The 21,405-nt window shown below is 36.9% G+C and overlaps 1 protein-coding gene across 1 annotated transcript in view; it reads right to left on the bottom strand.

The window, feature by feature from the left end:
* The window catches only part of npas1 (neuronal PAS domain protein 1), an 80,781-nt gene that overhangs the window by 53,235 nt on the left and 6,141 nt on the right, over positions 1–21,405 (bottom strand). The window lies entirely within an intron of this gene.

The raw sequence follows: 21,405 nt of genomic DNA, 5'->3' as shown, positions 1-21,405 counted from the left end.
CTGTCCATCAGCTTGTCCATCTGTCTGTCTCTCTCTCATTCTCTATTCAGCAGTGAGCCACAGCTGTCTTATACAGCATCTCTCAACCTTTCTCAGCTCTGACAGCACAAAATTACCTCTCTAATTTACCTTGTCCACTTATAGAACATGTCTCTGTGTGTGTGTGTGTGTGTGTGTGTGTGTGTGTGTGTGTGTGTGTGTGTGTGTGTGTGTGTGTGTGTGTGTGTGTGTGTGTATGTGTGTGTGTGTGTGTGTGTGTGTGTGTGTTAGTAACCGTGTCAGCAAAAATGTCACTGTGTAAATGTGTGTGTGGAAACACTCTTTTGTGGGTGGAATATGAGAATGCATTAACGTGTGTTTGTATTTGCATTTAAATGTGTGTTCATGTGGAATGCAATGTGTTTGTCTGAATGTAGCCTCCCCTTGGTCCAATTACTTCCATCCTCCCTTCCTCATCCTCCAACCCTCTTCAGCTTTCACTCATCCCCAAATCCCTCTCTCCCATGTGGGACGCCCTGCTGTACCTCTCCCTGACCAGCCAGACCTCCTCTACCCTTCCCCTCCCCCCAATCCTCGTCCCAGGTGAGCTGACGACATCAGGAGTGCTTAATGATACCGGAATATTAATTAGCTGTTTAGAATAATAATAATATGAGCAATTCAATGCGGTGGAAAAATGCATGAATGTCTGATCCCGTCTAAAACATGGACAGCCTCAATGTGACAGACTTGATTGAGCAACTGTATTTTGGACAAAACATTTAGCTTATGTAACAGAAACAGAATATTCATTGGTTAGAAATAAAATTAAATAAAACTTGATTTTATAAATGAATGGCTGTTGGACTAGGTGACGTCAGTCAAAAAGGAAAATTGTTGAAAAAAAGAATTGGAGCAAATTATTCAATGTTTCCACAACTTTGGGTACTTCTGTGTCAGGGGTTGATTTTATTCAAATCAATTTTTTTTTTTAAATACCGGAACATATTTACTTTTCAAATGGCTTTTATTTATAGATTTTATTCCTAGACCCACATTTTGAATCTGAAAATACCCTTAAATACTATAATTTTTCAAGCTTTTTATCTTTGAGTGAAATAAACTTTTAAACCATTTCAATATTTATTTACATCTTTTTGTTTTGTTTAGAATGACATGCAACACATAATTATACCCTTAATAAAGTTGCAGTGCTCTTGTCTTACCTTGATGAAAAATCTAGATAAATATTAATTACTAATTTAATTAATTACAAAATTAATACTATTTAATTGCTTAGTTATGAACATTAAAGGATTAGTTCACCCAAAAATTAAAATTTCCTAATAATTTACTCACCCCAATGCCATCCAAGATATCCATGTCTTTCTTTCCTCAGTGGGAGAGAAATTATGTTTTTTGAGGAAAACATTTCTGGATTTTTCTTCTAACAATGGACTTCATTGGTTACCATCGTTTTTTAAGTCCAAATCAATGCAGTTTCAAAAGTCTTTGAAGTGTTTAAACAGGCTGTATGCGATCACAGCTGAAGAAGAGGTTGTTATCTAGCGAAACGATAGGTCATTTAAAAAAAAAAAAAAATTATATTATAGTAAATTATATAGTAATAGTATTCAGTGAATATGAATATGAATAGTATATGAATAACATTCTGATGAATATGAATAGTAGTTCAAATAGTATTGCCGGCGCCGGCGTGACCTTTCAACGTGATGACATAGTTCCCTGTCCGTTTGTTGATCAGCTCAATTCGAACTATTGAAGGTAAAACGTCTATAAATTAAACATTTTTTTTTAAAATGACCTATCGTTTCGTTAGATAGCAACCTCTTCTTCAGCTGTGATCGCGTACAGCCCGTTTAAACACTTCAAAGACTTTTGAAACTGCATTGATTTGGACTTAAAAAACGATGGTAACCAATGAAGTCCATTGTTAGAAGAAAAATCCAGAAATGTTTTCCTCAAAAAACATAATTTCTCTCCCACTGAGGAAAGAAAGACATGGATATCTTGGATGGCATTGGGGTGAGTAAATTATTAGGAAATTTTCATTTTGGGGTGAACTAATCCTTTAATTCATAATATAATATTCATTATGAATATGAACACAATATTTCAACGGTGAATAATTTCCAATTAAAATGTAATTGTTAAATTATTTTTTTAAAAAGTGTGAATTATGATTTAGTAATGTGTGTTACTTACCTGCACCCAGATATCATGTTGGCAACATCCAACAGATGTTTGACAGGTCCTGGGCTTTTGTTAAAACTACACTCTAAAATGCTGGGATGTTTCAACCCATGTTTGGGTCAAATATGGGCAAACCCAACCTTTGGATTACATTTTTTAATTACATTTCTAAACCCAATGGTTTGGTTTGTCCATATTTGACCCAAACATGTGTTGAAACAACCCAGCATTTTTTGGAGTGTACATATCAAACTTCCGCAATGGACAGTCGGATCAACAGAGGGGCGCCTACATCAAAAGTGCATTATGGGCGTTGATGTTTTTATCATCTTGCCAGCGGTGAATACCCCTTTAAGAAAGTTTATTTTCTAAAAGTGCACAAGGACAAAATGCCCATAGTTGAAGAAACACCCAATTACATTTCGATGAAACCATATTTTTGGGAATTAACGCCTAGACAAACGATGGACAATAAGACCAGAAGTGAGTATGAATGAGTAAACAGGGTCCATTTGGACTTTAAAGTTGACATTGCCTTTTCTGCAATGGCTCCCCTCTCCTGTTGATCAAATTCTTGTTTTCTTTTTATCTGTTCTGCCATGATCGGAGTCCTCTACTTCTCCTGTCCTCCTCCTCCCTTTCCCTTCCCCAGTCTCTATCTCTCTCTTCCTAGCGCTCACTCTCTCTCTCTCCCTGCTCACCTACTCGATATTCCAGCCTTGTTTCCCTGCAGTCTCCAGCACAACTTTCTGACCCACTTCCCATTTCCTCCCTGGCCCTGTGATCAAAGCCTGCAGGACGGCATTGCCTTGGGCAGCAGAGAGCGGGAGAGAGGGATGAGGGGATTGAGGAGAAGGGCTAGAGGAAGAGTTGGATAAACGGGGAATGGGGCACTCGGGTGGAAATGGAAAGATCACAGAACGAGGGAAGGGAGTTCGCACAAGTGATCTCTCAGTCCAAGGACAAAAAGATGGCAAGATCAGGTCAGCAAGCTATGGTCATCCAAACATGTTCCCTGAAAAATGTCCACCTACAGTGGGTCTTCATTTTCACTCTCCACTAAGAAATACTTGTTTGTATAATTACTTAAAGTGCCCCTATTATGGATTTTTGAAAATGACCTTTCATGTAGTGTGTAACATAGCTCTAAGTGAATGAAAACATCCTGCAAAGTTTTAAATCTGAAAGTGCACCGTATATAAAGTCATTGTCTTTCAAAAGTAGGAGTCGACTCTGAGTCAATGAAATAAGTTTTTCAAACGAGTCATAAGCCGTTTCGTTGTGACGTTGAAACATTAGCATATTGCCCGCCCACTTATTGCATGCACAGACACCAGGGAAAACTTGAACCTCAAACCAACAGCTGATTCCTGTGGATACTGGACAGCATCATGTCGAGAAGATGCTATGCTCTACAATGTGAAGGTAAAGCCAGTTTTTTTTCACTGCCCAAGGACGAGCATGTGAAGAATCAGTGGTTAAAATTAATCTTTACCACGATACCACAGCAGTATAATCCTAAACTTTTGCTGTGTTCCCTTTATTTCACTGACGACTGCTTCTCAAATCTCAGAGTTCAATGCAGGATTCGTAAACTGCTTGCTCTTCAAAGATGGTGTTCAAAATACTTAGTTTTGAGTTATATATTGTGTAGGTCTCCTGCTAACTGGCTAACTCACATTATTACTGCCTTACTAAAATACTTCTGCTAATCAGTTGTGGACCACACCTATAACTGTGTCTATTAATGCAGATCGTCCGTCGTTCTCACTACTTTGAGTAAAGATTGAATAACTAGTAGTTCTTCCAATGTTTCATCATCTGACTCACGCTAGGATTGATATGGTAAAATCGACGTCATTATTAGTTACTGTCTTTAGTTTACAGTGTAGGAAGCCTCAGGACAAACAGAGCTGACGTTGTTTTGGCAATGGGCGTTTTTGTTTTCGACGCGCTGTACGCGGTAAACCAATCAAAACAGACTGAGCTGTCTGGCCAATCAGAGTAAAGCAGCTCGTGGAAAGGAGGGATTTAGAGAGACTGATTAATCTGATGAGTCTTTGAGAATCATTGAAAATGTGGTGATGTGCAAATGTATATTATGGAAAAAATAAACAGTTTTTTTACCTTTGATGCATGTAAACCTGTTGTAGGAGACTCCAAAACAACATTAGGAAACTTTAAAATAGCATAATAGGGGCACTTTAAAGCACTAGGTTACACAGAAATGAAAATTGTCATTATTCATTATTTACTCAGGTCAAAACTCGTTTTCATGTTTTCATGCCATTAAATATGAATACAGACTAAAACTTTTAAGCTTCAAAAAAAGCACCATAATGTATCATGAAAGTGGTGAATCGTGCTATATTAAGACTTTTGCAATTTGTGTGATCACTGATCAGAGCAAAATTTTAATCTTATCAAAATCTGCCTTAGCTTTCTCCAACACATTCATGAGAGTTCATTAAAAATGGCTAATTAATAAATAAAGCATCCTTTTGAGTCAAAAATCTCTTCAATAAATTCCGTTTTCACATTTACTGACTCAACTTTTTAAAAATATATCCTGACTGTAGTCAAATAGTAAGGATTTGCATCTCTTTGATTTTATTTAAATTATAATATATTTAAAATGTCTTTATTTTAATTCCCTAGATTCCCCATAAATCTGTTAATTGTGAAAACAATTCAATTCAATCAGTTATTAAAGTATGAACATGGTTCAAATATGAATAGATGTGGAACAAGCAAGAATTAATTAGTTAAAATTAAATGATTGGTTTACATATAATAAATTTGACTTATTGATGATAAATATACACCTGGTTATTGTGCATTAAAAACACATTTGGTTTATTAGTACAACTACATAAATCTCATTCTTACAAATTTGCATCACATCAAAATTTTGTTTATGTTAATCTAAATGGATAGAAATTTTATATGCAATTAAAATACATAAATGGCCTTTTTTGGGAGCATTATTCACAGCAGTCAACAGCTTTCTGGAGGATACCTAAATTTGTCACTCAAAGCTATCGTTTGACCTGAGAAGACTTGTAATATAGTGTATGGACCACTTCTATTACACCTTTATTAAGGTTTTGCATCTTTTTGGAAGCTTGAATGATCCAGTCTCAAATTCTACATGCACAGAAAAGTCACCAAAACTGCATTTTTTTCTTCTTTTGTCCTTTTCAGCTGGGTCACTTTTTGGTCACTATCTACTGGGTCAGATTTTTGGTCACTATCTACTCTCATGGAAAAATCATACAGATTACCTACATACAACATGAGGGTGAGTAACTAATGATATTTTTTAATTTGACAATGTGTATATTACAATACTTCCTTTAGCAGGTATTTAGATATTTTGTTTGAATGAGTCTCTGACTTTCTTTATATGGCTAATGATGAATAGTTTAAAAGAAGAACAAAGATGTGGATAGAGAGAGAAAGATGTGGATAGAGAGAGAGAGAGAGATAGAGAGAGGGGAAGACACTGGCCCATTTGTACCCAGACCAGAGCATCTTGTACTTTAACATTCTCCCTGCATTCTGACAAAGAGCACTAATTATAAATAAATTAGGGACACGACACGGTGAGCCACAGAGGGACAGGGAGAGGCGCAAGAGAATGAATGAGAGAGAGGGAGAGAGATTGAGGGAAAAGGTGGGGGTGAAAGGAAAACGGGGAAGAAAAGAAAACAGATAAGAGGAGACAGGGATGAGCAAGGAGACACGGGCCGAGAGAAACGAAGAGAGAGACATGGGTAAACAAGACTGGAATTACTAATAAATGGCTTTTGTGTGGATTGCAAAGGAGAATCATAAAAATTCAACAAAATATTTTAATTAAATAAGCAGTAGAGACAGAAATGGTACTTTCCACATTTTCCAAAGAAACAGTAACTAGTACATTTTAAAACATTTGTTTGGGGAGATGAGAAACACCAAAACAATCATATCACAGTTCAAAATTCATGCAATTTTATAAGCATTAAAGTGGTTTCAAAATGAGCTGCCTCATTATACTCCTGAGTTCTGAGACAGATGCCTATTAAGGCGGAAACCTACCTCAAAAGGAGTCACCATAAAACGGAAGTAGCAACATATCTTTTCTTATGTATTGTAATGTAGATCTGAGTTAACAAATTAGCAAAAAGGAAAGAAAAAAATTGTACGGCGGGGACTTCTATTCATCGATTGTTGATTGGTTGAAGGAAGATCTGAACGTGAGTTTGCCGTCGATTGTAAGAAAGGGGTGGGGTTTAAGTGAACTAAATGATTGGAGAAGTCGTTTCACCGCAAGATCGTCTTATGATATTTTTATAAAAATTTATGAGATCAATTTTATTTTTTAAATTAAAATTATACAAGGACAAAATCAATTACATGCATATAGAAAATAAGATTGACTGTAAGTGACTGATTTGACTTCAATAGGTAGAAACTTTATCATTCTTAGTAGGTAATCTGGGCTCTCTTGTAATCATCTGTGGTTTTATTATAAAATTGAAAATCTCGACTCACTATTGATTCCAATCCATGTTTTCACTGTTAACCAGCCGCAACAGCAGCACATTGCAAAATTATTTATTTACATTCCTTGCAGAACACACAGTCCTTGCTCCTCCCCAATCAGTTCCTCCTCCATATTATTTTTTCTTTTTCTCCTTTTAAGCACACAGACAATTTGGATCGCAAGCTTCTTGCGGGCTATCATTTTTAATAAAGTCTCAGTCTCAGGCACGCATGATCTAGCGTTATTTCCTTATCACTTCTCGAGTGTTTGGTTGTGAAACGTAGTTTGCGGACCAGACAGTTGTCTGCGATTCTTCCTATTGTACAGTGATGCGGTGTTATAACAACAATTTGCCTCCGATTTCAGGCATTTGTCTGTGATATCACAAAAACCTGTTAGCGAATGAAAATCGGGCCTAAAATCGTGCACTGTGAACTCGACATAAGTCAGTCACTTGTTTCATTCCTAAATGAATCAAGTGAATGATTCAGTGACTCGCTCATAAAAACAGTATTTTTTTGGTTTCTGATTGATTCTGTGTTTTTAAAATAAATCGGTTGAGTAAATTATTCAATGACTCATTCTTAAAGTTGGTCAACTGTTTAAATCCTGAAAGAATCAGCTTTTTTGAACAAATCGGTTTGACTAAATGATTCAAATATTTAATCTCTATAGTCACTTGCCACCAATAATGTAACTAGCAGAAAGAGTCACTAAAAATACCCTCCATTAATGCACAGACTGACAGTCTGTCTGGAACAAACAGACAGGAGAAGTGATGCAAAGAGTAAAAAGTGCCACTACTCAACCAGACTGAATCTGATATATCTAATATATTCAAATAATAATATAATACACATATTATACAAACAACATTGTGAACTGCCTACCTAGACATCATTTTGGAATTAAGCTATACACTTTTTTTTGCACATCTAAACATTTAAATGGTAATAGAATGGTTTTTAACCAAGGCCACTGTAAACATAAAATATTAACTTACTGTCATTCAAGCTTATCAGCCCTGACTTTCAGACGAAGGAAAGAAAAGGTCAAGTTATCTAAATAGATCACACTTCAACCCTTTTGGCCCTGCAGTCATTTCTGTCCATACAGCATTGACCAAAGAGCCAAAGATGCTGGACCCGAAAGGCCTGGATCAGTTTTTATACAGCATATACTGAAGATGATTGACAATATCTCATTCATTTATTTTGTGCGATCACATTAGAGGTAAGATATATAATAGTCCGTAACTCCAGTGGGAAGGGAGAGGTTGATGCACGACGTTAGAGGTGAATGGCAGTAACACAGACGGCAAAGGTCACAAAGGTCAACCACGTCTGCACCTCACTGACCTTCTTTGGGCAACAAGGCTATAACCATGGCAACTGACTCACAAACATATGTGATGTCATCTATTATAAGAGGGTGTTGCTAGGGGGAGGGGATGGTCACACACCAACACACACACACACACACACTGTGCTGTATGTGCCAGTGACCGAGTCATCAGCGCCTATGCCATATCCAATGATCGCTTCAACTTCCCAGACAGCCATAAAAAAATGGAAGCCGAATCAAAATAATTAGCATTCCCGTAACGCAGGGACTGTCTGTGTGCCCCCTGGCAGCGGTGAGAGGGGCTTTCTGTCTTTCTCTCTCTTTTCCCTTCTTCTTTCTCCCTTTCCAGCTCTCTGTCTCAGCCTGTGTCATTTCAGCAGAGCAGCTCTGGGTGAATGAGGTGGCATTATGGAGGATGATGACGACGACAAATTACAAGCAAACCTAAGATTGCTGTCAGACACAGCAATATAAAGACAAATGTACAGCATGGTCCACAAGTCAGAGAGCACTTGTAAAGATTGTGATATGATGACATTAATAGTTGTTAAAATATTATTTTTCTAATCAATAGTAATAAGTAGGGTTGTAAAAATATATCGCAATACAAAAATGCAACAAAATGTATCGTGGTTAGGGACAATATGTATTGTTTATAATTTCTGTGTGAGGAAAAAATTCATGTTTTCAGAGTTTTAGTGTCAGTAGTACTACATTAAACCACTATATATAAAGTTGAATATAATGTATAATAATGCAATGGGGGAATATTTGTGGGTCCTGATAATGCCAAATGTCTTATTTTAACATAATTTTAAATGTTTTATTACATTATTTTAAATGTATCTAGTCAGTGACAAAGTGCAAGAATATTCGTCTAAAATAATTCTGTATTTTCAGCTTCAGAATCATGAATATTTTTTTCTGGTGTCACTATTGTCCTGTGCATTGTCCAAGTCCAAGCCTATTAATTTACTTTACCTTCCTATTCAATGTAATACCAAATTTAGCATTTTAATCAACAGTAAATTTTTTGTTAACCTTTTACTATATGTCTTGGAATATCGCAATAATATCGTCTCGTGAGTTCAGTATCGTGATATGTATCGAATCGTGACATGAGGGTATCGTTACACCCCAAGTAATAAGACTGTCAAACTACTGTCAACGTCTCAATCATGCGTTTGCGAATTTATGAATTTATGAATTTATTAAAAATAAAATAAAAATAAAAAATCCAAGTGAATTAAAGTAAAATTGGAAATTAAAAACAAGCTCATCATCGAATGTGTATTCAAGTCAGTGCATGACATTGTTAATGTGTTTTAGACTAGCTTTTTAGTGCTTTTTGTCATTCATGGAGCTTGACCGCTTCAGTCCTCATAATTTCTTTTATTGTTCCACGGAAGAAAAAAATAAAGGGATAGTTCACTCCAAACCCATTATTTTCTGTATTGTTCCATGGAAGAAAAAACATCTTATGGGTTTGGAGTGAACTATCCCTTTAAAGGTGGAAGATAAGCAACTGGTTGAGTCACCAGTGATCAACTGATCTTAAAAGCACATCTAGAAACACAAAAGCATGTATGGAAAGAAACATGCCCATGGATCTCTGATCAGGATGTCCCAAAGTCATCTACAATCAGTGATTTGCTGTGAATTAATGACTCTATCCTAAAACCACACTCCGTCCTACACACATGGAAAGGCCCTTTCTAATTGGACATTGATTGTCAAGGCCCTCCAATCTCGTTTGAATATCTAGAGCATGTTAATTGAAGAATGGGATTGGGTGTATCTTCACGCTTAAGGGGAGGAGAGTGACATAGACAAATGAATGTACTCTCACAGACACAATTACAAGAGCTCACCCATGAGCAAACTTACACACCACAGCATAAACATGAGCTCACGGGGACTTCATCAAGACTTCATCCTTTTCCATTTAAAAAAACCCTCACACAGAAAACTCACAGATAATTTTATGGAGAGCTCAGAGCTGTCTCACTGTAAAACATCAAACCTTCAGGTAATCCAAATGGTTTAAAACAACAAAAGACTGTTATTGGAGGAATTTACAGCAAGATTTTCAACATTTTCTGAAGTATTTGGCAGTTGTTTGCCTGTTTTATCATCCACCAGGAGAAAAACATCATTTTTTTTTATTATAATTATTAATTTTGGGTAAAAATGTCAGGGTGATTCAACTGTGTATCAAATGAAGACATAAAAGAATGAAATTAAGGAAAAACAGTAGTATGACAATGTTTTATTTTAACTCAATAAGTCTGTTAAAATTCATGACAAGACAAAGATATATTTATAAATTAATTCATGATATTCATCGAATTGTGTACACAAATGTGTTCAATGAAATTCAAGAACAATTGGTTTTACTCATAATTTTCATTTATTTTTTACTCAGAATTGTTACTGTTCATTTTAGATACAATTCGGTCAGGTTTTAGATCTCTACATAGCACTAAATAAATATGCATTGTTAAAGGTAGGTAAATAATTAATTTTTTCTTTTCTTGGATTCAGGCTCATGTTGTTTTAGTTTTCTTAGATCTCAGCTGCACATTCCCCACCATTAATCACAAAATTATGTTAGATTGTCTGCAGTGTATGGTTGGCATTCAGGACACGACCCTCCAGCGGTCTGCCTCCTGTCTAAAAGATAGGACATTTTCAGTTAATCAAGGAATATTTTTCCTCTACATCGGCTCCTTGATTATGTGGGGTCACTCAAGGGTTGATTTTAGGACCCTTACTTTTCTCTGTGTATATGCTTCCACTGGGCTCAATCATTCAGAGATATGGCATGTGTTATTGTAATGCTGACAATTTTATTTTCCAGTATGCTTACATGAGGTATTGGCTAGCAGACAACTTCTTAAAGTTAAATGAGAGTAAAACTGAAGTTTTGATTTTCGGTTTTCCTTTACCTGGACTAGTCGATCAGCTAGGCCATTGGAAGATAAATGTACAAGATCATGTAAGGAGCTTTGGAGTGATTTTAGACTCATCACTGCTTTTGCTCATCAGTGCTGTTGTCAAAATCATAATTGGTCCTCTTTAAACGAGTTTTCCTTCTCTTTATCATAGACTCTTATTTGCCATTGACCCACAATTTTTTACAAAACACTCTTAGGCTGAATACTTAGAGGAGTTTTGAAAAAGCCCTAACCTTAGATATGAGCAACAGTAATAGTGATGCTGGCTTGAGCAAACACTACTAATCAATGCCACAAGCATCGGCACATCAGAGTAAACAACTTAACCTGCCAGAAACGCCATTAAACACCTCAGTTCTTTTCATCTCTCTCTCTCTCCACATGCACATCAATCACAGCGCCACAGCATCATCAGAAAGAGTACATCTGAAATCATGATGGATGACAACTTCCCCCAGATTTCCCCTCCTGTGCCAAAGCCATTAAACTAAAGGCATCAAAATGCTCGGACGAATAAGAATCTCCTCAGTCTCGTGTCCGTCCCACCATACCGAAACCAGAGATGCTTTCGTAGTTTGACTGCGTGTGCGTGCTCACCATCATAATCCAAAAATGATTTTTGTTACAAACCCTTACAACTTACTTTCTTCTGTGGAACACAAATAGAGATTTTTTCTTTTTTTTTAATCTTGGCTGCTTTTCCATAAAGTGTCAAAGTGTTTAATAAAGGTCAATGGGGTGCGTCTGTGAAACTCCATAATGACAAAAATTAAGTATCATAAAAGTATTTTAAAGTGGCCTATATTAGTCATGCACAATATTCCAAACCTTCTGAAGCCAAACAACAGCTTAGTTTGAGAAATAGACATTTAAGTTGTTATTCACTCAAAATATTGATTTCATGAAAAAAGTCATAATGTCTAACACTCTCATGGAAATTCGCAATCATTTAAAGTTTTGGTGGCGAGTTCCTACAATCTCATTTGTACAAAACCTTCATTCATTCTTTATTTTCTAAAAAGCATGTTTATAAAACAAATCTTATGAATACGCCACCAAAATAGTTGCTTGTCTAATGAAATTGGGTTTTAATGTCTGATTCATGATCAAATGGCTCTTTTGAATGAATTTCAGAAGCTTTTTTTTTTGCAAATTCAAAATGATTCAATTTAAATCATAATAGAATTTCCTAAGATTTGAATAATGAATGTAAATGCAATTAAAGATTTTTTTAAATACATTCTCCAATGTGTCTTGAGCAAGAAAAAAACAAAAACAATTACATTTAAAATCATTAATAATTAAAAATCTTGCTCATTTAAATTTGCACATAACACACAGAGCGCATTGGACACACAGACATACACACACGCACACATATTGACACTCCAAAGCATACAAAATGTATACTCAGTCTTTCCAGGCTCATATTTTCTGCCATAAACACATGCTATCAGGCCAAATGGCATGGGGCACAGGACGCAGCTCAAGTCATTATTAGCGGTGCCCTCCGTATTGTGTTGGGAATGAGCTGTGATTGCCAGTTATGTGTAATATGCTGTGAATGTGCATTGACATGGCTGACTGCTCAGCAATATACAAGGCAATTAACTTGATTGCCCTATCTCAGACTAACGCTACCAGCCCGAGTGAGAGAATGAAGACACAAAGAAATACGGCATCAGACGCTCTGCTAAAGCTAAAGCTATGAGTGCTGGAAAGAACAGTTAGCAGGAGACAAATGCTGGCCAGTCAATTTTGCTGTGCTTTGTGTCAATCTGTAAGGCAGGAAATGCCTGGACGGTTTGAAGCACTGAAATGAATGTGTGGACTAATAATTAAAGTGTCTTTTTAAGTTGGCATTATCAGAACCGAACTGCAACAAAAAATAGATTTCTGAAGAAAATATGAGTGCTATTTCCTGTGTGTTTCCTTGCTGGCATGATGCTATGGTGTCGAGAGTGTTTACAAGGGCATCACTGTGCATCTACTTCACTGACAAAAATGTGCTGTAGGATTTACTTTGAAACTATTTTCATTCAGAAATTGCTAAGTTTCAAATAATTACAAAGAAATGGCAAGCAACACATTGAATTACACATGAAAGTAAAAAGACTGATTTAGTATGTTCTTGTAAAATGTACTAAAATTATCTTACCAACAAACATTTACAAACACACAGCATCGTTTTTTTGAAGAGTGTGTGAATGTGCTCTTATACCCCAGGGAACCCTGCAGTATAAGTGGAAACCCACGATTGAATCATCTGTAAATAAAGCAAAACAAAAATAGATAAGTAGTCCTCGGATGCAATTTTTGTTATTTACAGCAATTATCTTGACATTATTTCGATCTCACACTGATTAATAATAAGAAGTTATTAGTTCACCAACTGCATGAGGTCAATAATGACTGTTCTATTTTGTCGAACGAATCTGGTTTGAATGTCGGATATGCAACAAAGTTATCACGTTTCAGGAAACAGTCATGACTAGCTTGTTAATTTCTCCAATGATGCATCATGTAAAAAAATTATTGTAATTTTAAATGGTCGAAGACTGTACAAATGCAATGATTAAAGCCTGTTAATCTGTTAATGGCATTGTTTTTGTTTTTCTTACCAGTTCATTAGGTTTTTATGTTACAACTTAAGTTAAATTAATGTTTATTGGATGATTTTAGTATTATGTGTGGTATCATGATGGTGTTTGTGTGCACTTTCTATATATTACCATTTACCTGAGCTTGTGGAAAAGCAACTATTCAAATAAATCAAATATTCAAAAACCACTTGAGTGTGATATATTTAAAGGGGACATATCAATCCACTTTTTTAGCCCTTAAATGCAGTTTGTTGTATATTTGGAGTGTTTAGAAGTACAGAAAAGTTGAAATTATTCTCTTCAGGTGCTTCGTTGATATCTTTATATTCTGTTTTGGCCTTATTTTTCAACCTGTTCCGATTTTTCTGTTATCTATGACGTTTTGTGAACTATTACGTCATAGTATTTGCAGATCGCCGGTCGCGCGCGCGCACGCACTCTCTCTCTCTTCGGAGCTAGGCGAAAGTGTAAACAAGACACCGTCTCCAAACTAGACGCTGTCTTGCTCTCTCTCCAAACTAGACGCTGTCTTGCTCTCTCTCCCTCGCATATTAATCAAAATAAATCGGTGGTATACACGGTGGTAAAAGGTCGGAAGACCAAAGTTTCATGTGTAAATACAGTAACACACCATTGCGATACATCCATATGAAGACGTTGTTCTGCAGGTTCGTCGTCTTCATCTTCATCTCGCTCCGGCTCCGACTCTGGCTCGAACATGTGAGGCTGGCTGGACGAGTCTTCCGTTGTTGACATTTTGTTAATAACGTGTGAATAAAAAGTTTCTGTGCCGCTAGATAATCGTATCTCTGCTATCAAACTACAACAATGGCCGAACGGGGTGGAGTTGAACCGAGTGTCACCTCTGCATCCTGGAGAGGGGGCGGGGTATGAAGTGTCTCAATTGTATTTAAAGAGACCGCACCAAAACGAGTTGCTCTCAGACGCACATCAGAAAAGGGGTAGAAAAGGGGCCTGTGGAGCTATAATAATGAGGAATTCAGACCCAAGCATTGCAGTTCCGCTTTATATAGACTACAAATGTATGATTTATATGTAAAAAGGAACGATTTAAAAGCATGATATGTCTCCTTTAATGCAGATGTGTACTTACATTATCCCTAAAGTTCCCAAGGATTTGTAAATCCAGAGAAATTCCAGTTTTAAATAATGGCTCGTCCCTTGTCACTGTCGCATATCAATGACTTAATATCCGCGCTATCCTCGGTTTACGCTTGTAGAAACCATAGATTAATACATAGATCCCACATTAACATCCGTTTCAATACGTAAGCCGCTAATGAGTGATCTATGTACACATATCTATGATACAATATCTCGCACGATTATTGATTGGCGTTGGGGAGTACAGAAAATCCCCCCAAAAAACGTAAACGTAGATCAAATGAGGCAAGCAGGCTCTGGGACAACCGGAGAAATAAAACAAGGATCAATATCGGCGTGGCATTTCCGAGATGGAGAGTGTTTCGCGACAAACTTGGACTTGACCGAGACTCTGCTCTCGCATGTGTTTTAATAGACAGGTAAGCAAATATATATTATTTACTATACACATACAGTTATATTGCACTTTGTTTGTACTTCAGTAACGCTTTTTATCAAGTCTGGTGACCAAGTCTATGGCAGTGAAATTAAATACAGTATGTGTTGCACAAAAATATTTAGCCATTACTTGCAAATACTGTGGGTTTGTTCAAATGTACTTTTAGTAAAAAATTTTAAAATGTGTAAAACTGCGCAGCATTAACCCACCAAATCATTTGACAAATAGTCACATATTAGAAACAGGCTAATAGCATTACATTTCACGTTCCTTGCAGCTAATTCATTACGATGGCATAAAATAGTTTGATCAAACGTACAGGTAATACAAAAACTCATTTATTAGCTGATATATAATTTATAACTTATGTTCTGGCAACCACAGCTGCCAGTTTTTACCATAATTTTTTTTAAGTGTACGGAAAACGCACCCATGGTCACGTATAGGTGGTTGCTTGGTTAAAATAGTTGTTGCCGAGCTATAGATTAAAATTTTCGCTTCCAAACCAAAAAACTCTAATATACACTTCTGCCCAAACTCCTATGTCTTCCAATGTTCTATAAAAAGGTTACCACATACTGTAGGTATTCACTCTTCAATTGGCTTATGTTATCTATGCATTTTTCATTTATTATCATCTAAAAAAAAAATGCAGACTTTAAATGACACTATGTTTAGGGAAATGGATGAAAAACAATCTCCGCAGTGGGGCTTTGAGCCCACAGTATCACATATCTGGCCAAGAAACAGACACAACCCACAGTTGTTTTGTTGAATGAAAGCCTGAGAAAATATGCCATGCCGGGAGCCAACAATTACATGCAAAACACATTGCTAGATAGGGATGAGGCCGACAAACAAACGGTGAACAAACAGGAGATGGGAGCGAACAGAACATCCAGAGGGATGAAACCTGCCGCGTGCGCTTTCTGACTCACTCACCAAGCTCATGACTTTGGCTAGTTGACTGAAAACCACATTTCAAATGTGGGAAAAAAATTTTCTATATCTATTTGATTGGGTATAAATGGCAGAGATTTGATATTCGTTTTGCAAATTGCCAGTTGAACTTAATACAACATTCAGTGACATTCCTACTTGTACATAGTGCATGTAATCCCTGAATTTTCTGAGAGCTCCAACTTTTACCACCTGCTGCAATGTCATGCGGAAGCACTATATAGTTAAGCAGTTGTTTTGTAATATTTCAGTTTAATCATTTCTATAATTGACTTTTGTTAATGCCTTAATAATGCAAGAATAATACAAAAGACATTCAATACAGATTATTGTGCCTAGAAAAAAGTTCTAATGTTCTGCTAAATAAATATTGTTTATTAAAAAGGCATTTACATAACAATTGTTACTTGTTTTATAGTGGTTTTGCCTATTGATTACTCAAATTATACAGATTAAAGTTCTGGCATAGAAACGCACTATTCCAAGTCCGAGGATGTGAACAGCTCCGAGAACATAATGGGTTTACGCTAATTCCCACTATAGCGCCCCTTGTGTCAACGCTGACATTGCAACACATACATAATGAATTGCATTCTGACTAATTTAAGAATGCAATTAATGTGTGAAATCGAGCTTGTGTGGAATGGATTGTACGTTCACGTTCTTGGGAGAAATGCGCTTCGGGCCTTTCAATCTTTTTTGTCAATAACCAGTTCATTCTTTCACTCTGTCCCACCCTAAGTGTGTGTATTTGCAGGTCTTTCTCTTCATGTACGTTTCAGGTTACAGTGTCAACACTCCCTAGTGGCTCTCATTGGCTGCTATGATGGTGTCAGTTGCCCCGGGGTTTGCCCTCTCACTGATCAGTCTCTAATCCTCACTGATGGGGGTCTGCCTGGGTCTAGCGCTGGGATTAGGGGGGCACGGGACCACATCTCTGGGGCAGCTGGCCGTTCCCTCCAGAGAGAGGAAGCTCAGAAATATATGCTGAGACAGGAATTCTGAGAAGTTGACTGAAAGGATATGCAGGCAAGACATTATTAACGGTACTCGTTAAGGCAAACATCACAATTATTATTGTTCCCTTGAACAAACTCTGAACCTTAAGTATTAAACTTTGGCACGTAACTCATTCAACACTGTTGCGATTGATATATTTAGCTTTTTGGTGAGGAGAGTAGTTCAATAGTTGGAAAATATTTTTCCTTTGATGGCCATTCAAAAGTAGTGTTTTCTCATCTCCCCGTTTTGCAAGAAAATGTACACGACTGTTCAAAAGTTTGGGGTCAGTAAGATTTTTTTTTATAAAAAAAAAAAAAAAATACTCATAAAAGATGTTTTTAACTGCTCAAAAGTGACAGTAATTATATGTATAATGTTAGAAGTTTAAAATATAAAATATATTTATAATGCTAGATTTCCATTTCAAATAAATGCTGTTCTTTTGACCTTTCTATTTATCAAAAATCCTGAAAAACGTATCATGGTTTCCTCAAATATTTAGCAGCACAATTGTTCATAATAATAATAATAATAATAATAAATGTTTTTAAGCAGCAAATCAGCAGATGTGAATGATTTCTGAAGGATCATGTGACACTGAAGACTTGAGTAATGTTTTACATCATAGAAATCATTTTAAAATATATTCACATAGAAAATAGTTATTTAAAATTGTAATATTTCACTATTTTACTGCATTTTTAAAATAAATCTTACTGTCCCCAAACTTGTGCATGTTAGTGTATATAGCAAAAAAAAAAATGCATACATGTATAAATATGCATGTAATTTAAAAATGCTATGGTGAGGTTTTACTTGTTTATAAAATACACACACACACACACATTCTTGCACATCTATCTTTATGAGGACATTCATTGACACAATGCAATCTCTAGCCGCTTACCCTAACCTTACCCATCACAACTGCCTAACCCGAACCCTTACCCTAAACCTTCCCTTAACCTAATTATAACCTTATCCCTAAAACCAAGTCTTGACCCTCAAACAGGCCTTTAAAGGGGTCTCAGAAAGTGAGGACCGTCCAAAATGTCCTAACTTTACTCTCTTTGTCCTCACTCCAATGGTCTAAAACTCAAACTGGTCCTCACAAAGATAGTTGTACAAGTACACACACACACACACGTGTACTGTATATCCGTATGGGGGTGTGTGTTTAGTTTACAACACCACTACAAACCAGAAGACAAAACATTCTTTTTGTACATTCTTCTGTCAAAAACAGTTTTCTGTATATATATAATTAATATTTGGGCCGCAATGCTTGCATCACACATCAAGACTGTGTGTTTCTTGTGTTGTGTTGTGTTGACTGTCGAAATGAAACGAAACAGACTGCACAATCAGACAGAACAGCCCAGCTCAGCTCTTAACATAGAGAAGGCGGGCAACTCGAGGATTTAAGCGCTCTCCTCCCCCTCTCTCTCCTCACCCCCTTTCATGAATTAAAAGAACAGTCTGCAGGGGGAAGCATAGTTAATTCTGATCAGATCTCTCTCTCCCTCCACTTCCCCTGGCGTCTCTCTCGGCCTGACAGACATAGATGGGATCTGACAGTAAACAGCCGAGCGGATGCCTTGCGCGTGATTGACACGCAGGCAGGTCGCCGCGCGCCCGCCCAGCACCTAATCCTGCCCTGTCAGGTTTAATTGGAGAGGTGGAGCCCCGTGTCACCGGGGCAACTGATTGGCAGGACCCCGGCTTTGCATAGATATGAGCCGTAGATGAGGGGTGCAGTACTACTTCACTGCTAATAGAGATATGGAGACTGATATAAACAGACACGCAAACATTTATGCATATTTTACACACAAATGCACATTTACTTGCCATACTGGACGAGTTATAAAAATATACTGACCACATATGCACACTATTAAATGCACAACGCACTATGATGTTAGAGGTATACGGTGAGTTAATTTAGAAGTGTGAAAGTGTTTCTGGCCCTGTTTACACCTGGTTTTAAGATGATGACACTAAATACAGGTGTAAACAGGGTCTAAAACGTTTTGAGCTTGTCCACTTTCTACCACTTCCAGAGGTAGTCGAAAACGCATTCAACCAGATTGCTTTCGTAATGTAAACGCTCATGTAGTCGAATGTGTACGAACGGCCACAAAAGACCGCCTGCTCTCTATCTACTGACCTAATGCTTAGACATTATGGGATACACGCTAGCCAGACGAGATTTAAACTTTGTTGGCTGAAAACCCAAGTATAGTTTGAAGACAAAAAACAAACCAAGCACAACGTTCTCTCACCATTCCTGATTTCTAACACACACTCACTGTGTTCGGCTGGTCTTGCGGCTGTCAGAGCAGAAACCAAAGCTACTGCTCTCCATGTGTTTCCCGTCGTCTCCGGGCACATTCTTATGTAAATTGCGCAAGCTTATTTTGTCCATTAGTTCGAAAGATCTGGGGAAAAAAATAACTTGCCCATAGACCCTCCACTCGAAGAAATCAGGACAGAAGTGGTTGAAAGTGGACTTATTATTCTAATTTCTAGTAATATTGCTTGTACAGGGCATATACATTATTACAAGGGTCACAATTATTTTTGTAAAATGAAATGTATACATACTATGACTCAACTACACCTCTTCTATGATCATGTTCATTTTGATATTTTTGGGGGAATAAAATAAAAAATGTCAAGGTGATACAACTGCACTAACGTGATAGAAAATAAGAAATATAAATATATATATAGAAAAGTGGGTACACTCCTCACATTACAGCAAACATTTTAGTATATCTTCTCAGGGGATAATACTATAGAAATGAAACTTGGATAAATGTTAGAGTGGTCAATGTGCTGCTTGTATAGCAGTAAAGATTTACTGTCCTCTGAAAATAACTCAACATACAGCCATTATTGTCAAAATAGCTGGCAACAAAAGTGAGTACACCCTAAGTGATCATAGCTGTACGTCGTTTAACCATGCAAAGCCACATGTTCTATTCATCATGTTCATGTTTTTGTCTGCTTGACAGGACCATACAAATGTGTGTATCTTGCATTAGAGCAGTTACAATTTGTGCTTTGAGTACAATTCTCTCATACTGACCACTGGATGTTCAACGTGGCACCTCATGGCAAAGAACTGACTGGCTTCAAAAAACAGACGCATGAGCGCTGCCAGCATTGCTTTAGACATTGCAGAAGCAGAAGGTCAGCTTGTCAGTGCTCAGACCATACACCACACACTGCAACAAGTCGGTTTGCATGGCCGTCATCCCAGAAGGAAGCCAGATGGACAGATGAAACAAAAAAAGAGCTTTTTGGCAGCAAACACTTAATATGGGTTTGGTTCATACAGGGATAAAAAAGTACCCCATGTGTAAAATGAAATACTCTACTGTATCTTTAATGCTGTGGGCCTAATTTTCTGCCAGAGGTCCTGGACATCTTGTTAGATACATGGCATCATGGATTCGATCAAATACCAACAGATAAAAAATCAAAACCTGACAGCCTCTGCTAGAAATCTTATAACGGGCCATGTTTGGATCTTCCAACAGGACAGTGATCCAAAAACAAACATCAAAACAAAAATGGGTCACTGAGCACAAAACCAAGCATCTGCAATGGCCATCCCAGTCCCTGAACCCTATAGAAAATGAGTGGGCTTAACTGAAGAGAAGCGCCAACATGGATCTGGGAATCTGCAGGATCTGGAGAGATTCTGTATGGAGGAATGGTCTCTGATCTCTCGTCAGGTGTTCTCCAAACTCATCAGGCATTATAGGAGAAGACTCAGAGCTGTTATCTTGGGAAAAGGAGGTTGCAAAAAGTATTTCATAAAAGGGGGCAAATAATTGTTCCCAATGTGTTTTGGAGAAAAACATTTATTTCATAATGTGATTTTCCCCCCACTTAAAATTATTTTACTTCAATAAAAGGTTAGATTAGATTTTTGCATTTTTTTAAATAAAATATCAAAAGGATTAACCATGCAGATTTATTTTTTACAGCCATCTTTGATCATATTTACCAAGGGGGCAAATAATTCTGACCAGCACTATATATATATATATATAGTTAAAAATTAACAAAACTGCTTCTCTGCTATTTAATATTTGAAAAACATTTGTCTGCCAAATCAAAGTAAAGTGGTGCAACAAACATGCAGAGAGAAAAAAAAAACACTGAGTCACATCAAGTCTCTTAAAATATAAGCTAAATTGACCTTTTTATCACAAGGCAAGATTAGTCCCGGTTATAAAA

The sequence above is a fragment of the Squalius cephalus genome, assembly GCF_949319135.1.
Source record: "Squalius cephalus genome assembly, chromosome: 11".
In the NCBI taxonomy this organism is placed as follows: Eukaryota; Metazoa; Chordata; class Actinopteri; order Cypriniformes; family Leuciscidae; genus Squalius; species Squalius cephalus.
The sequence above is the reverse complement of the archived record's forward strand: the minus strand, read 5'-3'. Positions and strand labels throughout refer to the sequence as shown.